Source organism: Nicotiana tomentosiformis, chromosome 12 (genome assembly GCF_000390325.3).
Source record: "Nicotiana tomentosiformis chromosome 12, ASM39032v3, whole genome shotgun sequence".
Classification (NCBI taxonomy): domain Eukaryota; kingdom Viridiplantae; phylum Streptophyta; class Magnoliopsida; order Solanales; family Solanaceae; genus Nicotiana; species Nicotiana tomentosiformis.
In genome coordinates this window covers 110,273,882-110,283,949 of record NC_090823.1, presented here as the reverse complement: position 1 = coordinate 110,283,949, position 10,068 = coordinate 110,273,882, and positions in this window count along the sequence as shown.

Genomic DNA, 10,068 nt, shown 5'->3' with positions numbered 1-10,068 from the left:
AGAGAGAGAGAGAGAGAGAGAGAGAGGATGGGGAAATAATTGATTTTCTATTCAATTCCTAATATAAAGATATACTCATTAACATTAATTGTATATAATTGATAAATTGAATATACCTAATTAAGTTAAAACTTGATTAGGAAGGGTAAATAAGTTTCATATATAGTATAGGAAGATAAAAATCTCTTCTGACATTTTGACTATTGAATAACCCGTAGTAGAGCTGATAATTTGATCCACACACTATTTGAGGTTTGTTCTAAGTGAAATCTACGATTTCCTATCCAGTTAATCTATTGGGCTTTGATGAATTTAGCGGGCTTCATATCATAGCTTTCATTCAGAGAAGAGAAGCCCAATATATGTAAGTTACCGAAAGAGTCATGTTATGGGCTTTTCTTCTATTTGAGCGAAGAAATTTGGGATATATTTGGTGTTTCTTCTATCAATTATCCGAATCTATGCCGTATATCAATAGATTATGGTTTAGAAGGTCATCTATTACGAAATATCTGTTGCTTGTTGGATCTTCTCTGCTGATTAAACTTCAAAATTTTGTTGTCGATGATATCAATTATATCGTTCCCAATTTGTTTGTTAAACTTAAACACCGTAATGATTTATGAGGTAGTAGTTCTTCATTTTATTTTATTTTATTTTATTTTGCGTAATTACCAGCTTTGGGGTTAGTTGAAAAATAATTTAATTCGTAGCTACAACATTTCGGACTATTATGTGCACAACTAGGGGTGTTCATGGTTCGGTTTGAGTCGGTTTTTCCCCAAAAAAGAAATCAAACCAAATCGGGTTTTTAAATACTGAAACCAAACCAAACCAATTAAGTCGTTTTTTTATCAATTCGATTTTTGTTGGTTTTCGATTTTTTCGGTTATTAATCGATTTTTTTTCTTAAATATGAGACATATACTACTAAACGCATATTTCGGCGATTATATTTTCAACGTAACACTATCAAATCAATTGTTCTTTGAGAAATCGATCATTTACCAAGATATATTGATGATAATTGAATCAAATAGTGATGAATAACTAAAGTTCTCAATTAAAAATCGATTATTTTTAACATGAAATAAATTATTGTACTTAGCAAAAGAAAACTACAAATCAAACTACAATGTTAATGCAAAGAACTAGATAATTATAATAGCAAATAACTAAACTAAAAATACAAATGACTAGTATGTACCATAAAATTTTAGAAACTTTATATAAAAATATACATATATATAGGTATAATAATAAATTTAAATAGCTACTTTTATAGTCGGTTATTTTTTTATTAAAATCAAAACCAAACCAAATTTGATCGATTTTTAAAAATCAAAACCAAAACCAAACCAAATTTGATCGGTTTTTAAAATTCAAAACCAAAACCAAACCAAACCTAAAAGGTATAGGTTTTTTTGGTCGGTTTGGTTTGGTTTTTCGGTTTGGTTCGATTTTTCGATTTTTTATGAACACCCCTATGCACAACAACATTCTATTTTGAATCTGCAATGGTCTGGATTTAATTCACTCAATTATGAACAACCCGTAAGAACCCCCAAAATCCGGTGTCACAAGTGCATGAGCATTTTCTAAGGAGTACAATAATAATACAACATTTATCCCGAATGTAATAAGACACAATAAAATAAATAGTACAATAGAGACTCGGTAGACTGCGATATGTAGCCTGGTATGTAGCTCACATAAAGTCTCCTCAACAGGTGGACCTACGTGTGATATCGATATGCTTCTACAAGGGAGGTTACTACTATGAAGCCAAATTTAAGCGCAGGTCTCTGAAGTTATCATTAAAATTTAAATATAAAGGCAGAATTTTAATTTGTCTTTCTTCGATGTTAAACGTAATAATGAAAATTTATATTGTTTCGTAGATTTAAAAAATGTATTGGGTCATACACTAATTTTCTAGTACAAAAAGAACAGGCAAACATAAATTAAAAAAAAAAAAAAATACTCAAGAAATAAATATTATTTCACCACAAATGAATAAAATTGTAGTTAAATTTGTCATTAAATCCTTTTCCCTTTAAATATTTGTTTTCCCACAGATTTTCCAATATAATATGATTTGATTTATTTTACCCATTGTTTCACTCTCCAACCGTCCAAAACTTGCTCTAACTTTTGATTGGTTTCCTTGAGTTTGATTCCACGACTGAGGCAAAATATAAATAAATAATTAAACCTCCATTAACAATCAACACTTGTGCGGATACTAGGTTGCCACGATATTGCAGGTTAGACTTAAGTACTACTAAATTAATTGTAATCTCATCTTTCATAAAAATCGGTGCCGACTTCTAACGTTTACTCTAATTCTTTTTTTATAATAATAATATAAGTGCGTAATAGAATTCTCTTAATCATGGAAGTTTCCCCTTGTTTCAAACTTCTGGATTGTTTTATTGATTTTTAGATGATTAGTGGTACTTTTGGTTTTAATCACTTTGTTCCCTCGGTTAATGTTAAATTCTTATTTTGATCCTTGTGATATTTTATTAAGCAGAAGATTTAATCTTAAATTTGTTAGTATATATGTTTTGGGTCCTTCATTGTTATTTATAATGTTGAATTTAAGAAAATATTCCTTTTAGATCACTAATATGTAAAAGATATATCTCCTATGTGTAAAAGTAAATCTCTCATGTCTAAAAAAAATTGGGTCATAAACTAAAAATATGTTTAACGTAATATATGTGCAATTATATTATTTAATAATTATTAAATTTGTGAAGATTTACAAGCAAAACGATAAAAAAAATACACATTTTAAGTAATTGAAGGTTAAATATGTTAATTAGATATAACAAGAATCATCAAAATTAGTTGATATTTCACGGACTAAAAGAGCGGAATTCTCTTTTATTTCTAATTATAGTCGATACAATAATAAAATTTCATTGTCATTATAAATTTTTTATTTCACACATTTAATTAAGAATAAGAATAAAGAATTTTAATTTTTTTTTAAAAATCAAGTCATCAATGTAACGAGAGAGATTCGAACCCTCGATACAATTAACTCATGCAAAGGATTCATAATATGCCGCTTTAGTCTACTCAGCCATCTCTTCCAATTGAAAAAGAACAATTTTAGTATGTAACTTTAATCATGGAAGTTCTCTCTTGTTCCATCATTCTAGATAGTTCCATTGACGACGATTAGTGGCACTTTTATTTTTTAAATTGTGGTTTGATTGAGAATTGCACTAACTTTTAAGAGGAGAAAGTATTAAGTTCTTATTAAAAAAATATTAGTGCTAGTTGACTACTTTTGACAATAATGTGTTACTCTTAACTTTTTAAATATCTTTAAAGTATCTCCTTTTGACTTTCATAGAATTAAGCTGAGTTGAAACCTATTTTTATTTTCATCCATTAATTTTTAATTTACAATATCTTGGTGTTTGACCTAAGAAGGCACTCATAATAGATTAATTAGTAGTAATTACTTTATCAGTATATTGGTTTCTTATTTGCCTGGTGGTATCTTTTGACTTTTTCATATGTATATGTATGCCTGGATAACTTTTTTTTCCGAATAAAACATCTAAGTGAAAATGTGTCATTTCAATTATATCAACTCTTCGTTCACTTGAATAGTTCATATAATTATCTCAAATTGAGTTTTCTTTTATTATCTTGTCCAAAAGTTACTTAAAAACAAGCAGAAATATTATCATTCTTTATGGGACGTGTAAATATCTAAGAAAAAATAATTAAAAATTTTCAACCGACATGTTTTGCTCGTATAAGCCAAACACTCGTAATTCCGCTTGAAGAATTCCGTCAGTATTTAAAGAGTAAAAATTAATACTACTGAACCGTAATTTTAAATATTTTTCATTTTTCGCTCTTGATTATAAATGGAAATAAGAGTTGAAAGATTTACTGACTTTTGTGTTGAAATTAAGGAAACAAAAAGAAGGGAAAGGGAAGTATACCTTTCGATAGTTCCCAAAAGAAGGTTAGTTACAATAATAACTACAATATATCCGGTGATCTCATATGGGGAAGGCAAGGTATATGAAGAACTTATCCCTTCCTTGTGTTAGCTAGAGAGGTTATTTTTGATAAACTCTCGACGCAAAAAAAGTATTTTCAAAACAAGTTTATTAATATAAGAGTGAAAAAGCTAAAATGAAAATACTGAAAAAAGTAAAGTATTGACAAGAAAAATAGTAAAGATAACTAAGTAAAAGAAATAACAATATCAATAAAATTAAAAATTAAGATAATATGAGCAGCTAAGGTGCTCTAAACTAGAAATATGCCCTCCCAATTAAATAGAAAATCGCTCGACTACTTAATAATCTTTTACCCTAGTTCTTGACCTGCATACTCGCTTATCTAAGGTTATATTCTCGATAAGTTGAAGATGTGACATGTCCTATCTAAATCATCTCTTCCCAATTATTCCTCGATCTACACCTACCTCTCCTAATTAGACATATCACTATCAAATCTCGCACCTCCTCACTTCTCTTCCTCTTCACATGCTCGAATCATCTTAGCATCGCTTCCCGCATCTTATCTGCAATAGAGGCTACTCCCACCTTACTCCGAATATCTTCGTTCTTAATCTTATCTCTCCTAATAACCCACACATCCATTTAAACATCCTCATTTTCGCTCATTTCATCTTCTGAATGTGTGAGTTCTTAACTGACCGACACTCTACTTCATGCAACATAATTGGTTTGATAATCACTTTTATCCTCAAGTCTTGATGACACATTCTTATCCTATTAGTCAACGTTGATAAATTAATTAGGATATAGAGCTTTGATTTTCGCAGTATAGCAATATCCTGAACGTTCCACTTAGTTTGATTAGCGAGGTAGAGATGGGTTTAGAACCTTAGCCAACAAATGATTACATAGAATGATAATGTGGTTTATAGACAAGCAAACTGATTTGATCCAAAAATGATAATGAAATGAGATTAAAAGTAAGACTTAGCAATTGAAATTGATGAAGAAGCTAACAAGCCTCGCTCCAAGAGCAGTGTCTCCGAGGACAGAAATTAGAGCAATATAAAAGAGCAAATAAAGTTGTTTAATTGAGAGCGAAAATGAAATATAGCATATGTTTTGCTAAGAATTTGCGTCCCTTATTTAACTGTTGAGCCTACTGTTTATAGTTATACCTAGAAAAACAAGATCCTAGGATTAAGACCCACTTAAATGATAATAAATGAGTGATTCATAAACATGTAACGGCAGGCCATGACTGCAAATATTCTCTGCAACGGCTGCCCATTTAATGTTAGAAAATATCTTTTTTGAATGCTATCCGATGACAAATATTCTATTTGACCATGCTCCCTTCGGGGTTTACCCAATATCAATTGCAGTTGTTGTTCCCGATACTAATTGTTACTTGACTCGCCTTCTACCTGTCTTCGACTCCACGTGTCATGCTATCATTCGATCATTTATTACAAACCAATTTTACCCTAAACATAGAAGTCAAAAGAGACTGTGAGTGGTCGACACCTCTTTTAATTTCCTCACTTTTTTTTTTTAAATTAAAGATAAATTTCTTAGCATTTTTTCACAAATTAGGGATGGGGAGATTAGCCAATGAGAGAAAATATAAACAACAGAGTTATGAAAAATATTTTTCTGAAATGTACTCCTTCTGTTCATGTTTACTTGTCTACTATGCTAAAAATATATTTTTATTTTTACTTGTTAATTTTGACAAATCAAGAGAAAATTATATTTTTTACATTTCATTTCACAAATCATTTCTCAAGACTTTTTAAAATTTTATCATTATTATGGGTATTCATATAAAATATGAATTTCATCTTCTTCTTTTTTTAAGAGACAGTGAAAAATCGATTGTGTACATGTAAAAATGAAGTAAGGGAGTACATAATTTTCTTTTTTAAGTCTTGCGTCTATCTAGATCAGAAATGTGCACTAGCACTACTAGTGAGGTGCCTCTTTAAGTTAGTCATATGACTGTCTAATTAGAGACGTGGCTAAACGGTTTTCTTTGAACCTTTATCACGGCCATAATTTGAAATTATAAATAAAAGCTCTGATTAAAGACATTGATCTCACCCTAATCTTTACTTTATTTCTCTTTAAATTATTTAATTTAATTCAATTTAAAGTTTCTCCACCCTTTACATGTCAAATGGAGAAGGCCTCGTACCACTGCTGGTGGTTGTTTGAGTTCCAATATTAAAAAACATTAGGACACCGACCGACCGACATCTGCCTTTAATAATGGAGTATTTTAATATAGTTCTGTAAATTCTACTGAAAAAAAATATATAGAACACACAATCATTATTTAGGACAACAAATAGTAACTCGACACGTGTATGTATGACATATCAAATGATATGCATGTTCTCATGAAAACCCCATAGGTGTACCCCACAAGTGTAAGAGGTTGAGATCCAAGGACAGAGAAAATTTTAAGAAGATATAAATCTGGCAGATGGTTGAGCCACGTATGTAATTAAGTTAGGTCGAATTAATAAATTTACGTGAACTTTTTTTTTAACCCGTACAAAAAAGAATGACCTTTTTACCTATTTGAAAATAATTTATCTTTATGCAATGATTTATACTCAAACAAAATATATGTGCCTCATTTTACAGTATAAATTCAAAAATCTTCTATTTTTTCTTAAATTTCGTGCTCAGTCAAATGAGTACGTACTATTTTGAAATATAAAATCAAGTGCTTGATTTTCATTGGATACAACTAACTTTAGCTTTAGGCCATCTTGTCTAAATATCTACCAGATATTTCTGTCCTGCCCGTCGATTCCCTGCCCTTTGGTTATCAGCCACTGGATCCTCCTGCGTATTCGCATCTTCCTTTATTTGATCCGCCTCGGGCAGCTCTTCTACCCGTTGCCTCTCTTAGGGCTGGTTTTATTTGCAGACGAAAGTTATGCGAATATGATAATACAAAGATTGCGATATAATTATTTGTTACATAATTGTTTCCTTGGTGAATATTTGATATATAATATGAAAAATTGAGATATATAAATATAAGTTAATAGCAATAAACTTTTTTTAATTAAATAATTAATAAAAAAATGAAATCAATGTTATTTTGGTCTTTTAAAGTTTATTCTAGTAAAAGCTAATCCCAGTTAAGTTATATCATATCAGAACTGGTATTAAAATTGTACCTAGTGTTGCTTATATTGGTATTGGAAATAAAATGCATGCCAGCCAGATATTATATACGTATAGAATTTTATATCGAAATTATTTTCCTAATCTAGGTAATCAAATGATCCCTTAAGGGTCGTTTGGTTTGAATACGGCTTATGCCGGGATAAGTTATGTTGTGATTAGTTATACTGGGATTAGTTATTCTGGTATTGTTTTTTATCCATTGTTTGGTATGTTGTATTAAAAATGACAATTGCATAATTTCTAAGAAGAATGTATAAGTTATCCCGACATTAATTACCCCACCCTCTACAAGGTATAAGTTATCCCGATACTAATTATTATCCCGAAATAACTTTTATTAGCTTTGCTAACCAAACAAAATATTAAGGTGGTATTAAATTTTTATACCACCACTATACCTCATATCAAACGACCCCTTAATGTATTAGGTGCACTCAAATTTTTAAAGTTAATGCATATTTGGTCTGTTCAAATGTCTATATCTAATAGAACAAAGAACTTGTAATTAAATCACATGCCTCATATATAGTTAAGGGTGTTCATGGTTCAGTTTGAGTCGGTTTTTCCATAAAAGGAAACCAAATCAAGCAAGTTATTTTTTTCAAATATTGGAACCAAATCAAACCAAACCAATTAAGTCAATTTTGTATCGATTCGGTTTTTGTCGGATTTTCGGATTTTCGGTTATTTATCGGATTTTTTCCTTAAATATGAGACATACACTACCAAACGCATATTCTAGCGACTACATTTTCAATTTAATACTATCAAATCAATTGCTTTTTGAGAAATCTATCATTATCAAGATATATTGATGATAATTGAATCAAATTGTGATGAATAATTTAAGTACTCATGTAAAAATCGATAATATCTAACATGAAATAAATTCTTGTACTTAGCAAAAGAAAACTACCAATCAAACTAGAATATAAAGGCAAAAATTAGATTATTATAATAGCAAAGAACTAGAATAAAAATATAAATGACTAATATGTACCATAAAATTTTAGAAAATTTATATAAAAATATACATATATATATGTGTAATAATAAATTTAAATAGTTACTTTTATAGTCGGTTTGGTTCGGTTTTTTCGCTTTTTTTTATTAATACCAAAATCAAACCAAATTTGATCGGTTTTAAAATTCAAAACCAAAACCAAATCAAACCTAAAAAGTATCTATTTTTTGGTCGATTTGGTTCGGTTTCATCAGATTTTTGAGTTTTTATGAACACACACACACACACATATATATATATATATATATATATATATATATATATATATATATATATATATATATATATATATATATATATAGGTGTTCCATTATTAGATATAGATAGGAGGACTGCTTGAACGCCATTCTTGAAAACATAGCTTGAAAATACTAGTTAGTGCTCCACTTTGCACATTAAAAGAAAATATATGAGTGAAACACATTTTCTCCTAATTACCAGCTTGTTTAGAACTAAAAGGAAGGACAGGTGCATGGCATGTCAAAAATATAACTGTACAATTTAGCTATGGCGAAAAACTTATTATTATATTACTATTCCCATCCCCATTTATTATTAATCTTTTTGTTCGATCTGTACTCTATTGGTATCACCTACAACTGGAGAAACTTCTTTTGTAATAACTTTAATCTAACAAATGTAAATTTTTTTAAATAGGAATTAGTTCTCCTTTAATGAACTTTATACAATGCAAATTCAAATATGTCAGAGCTTCAATGAAGACTTTTAACACCGGGTGAAAAATAAAAATAAAATAAAACTCTAATGTAACTTGGATATAATCTTTTTAAGCCAAAAAAAAAAATGGAATAGTGGCATTCTCGCATCAACTTATGGCGTGTTTTCAACACTCTCAATTTGATCTCTAATATGCTGAGTGTATCAATCTTTTTCTCAGGATGAAGTGTACAAGCACTACCAATATGTATACTCTTCAATCTTGTGTGCTTTAGTTGAGTGGTTTCTCTATAATAATCATAATTTAGAGAAGCATTCAATTAGTCAACTAATTTTTACTAGTTTAGCCTTCTAATAATCTTCTAGCTAGTGTGATTAGGCTTACTATGAAACTTCCCACCAGTAATGGATCTTTTACAAAATTGATGTTGCCTACTGAAAAGAAATTAATCTTCTTTCAAAGTTCCCACTTTTGCAAAATTTAATGAAGACTTTTTTTAGGTAAGTTAGCGTTTTTGGTTCGTTGACATGGAAATTTTTTAATAAAAATGCCTACATAATATTTGACCACTAATTTCTCCAACTAGTCGCACAATAAAGCATTTTTATTAGCTTACATATATTACTATATATGCAGTCTTTTAATACATATTTTGTATTTTGGTTATGAGAGTGTATTACTTAATTTCTTTTCTTTTTGAAACTTCATTTCAGTTGTTGCCATCAAATTCTATAAAATGGTAAGTTCAAAATAGGCAATGTTGTTGAAATTAGACAAGTGTATACGGGTAAATCCGAGCTCAGCTCGTTGCATGACTCGACTTCCCGGTAAGCCAATCGGAGCATGAACCCGTATTGTATCGGAGTCAGAACGAAGAATCCCTCATATTAAGGCTCGGGCAAGGCACCTGCCCTCGGGGATATCGAGGTCATATCCTCGAGAGCCAATCTGAAGATTGAAGACTTCGGAGAACATTACCAAGTAGTTGCGCACGACTAACAAAGGGTCGTGATGTCCGTGTCTAACCGGATATCACGACGCGAAACTCGGCTCGTATCGGTGATCGGCGAAACGAAAGATTTTACTTTTTTTAGAATTGTACTTAGAGTAAAATTTCCCTACTATATAAGGGAGAAAGATTATTATTCATAAGGACT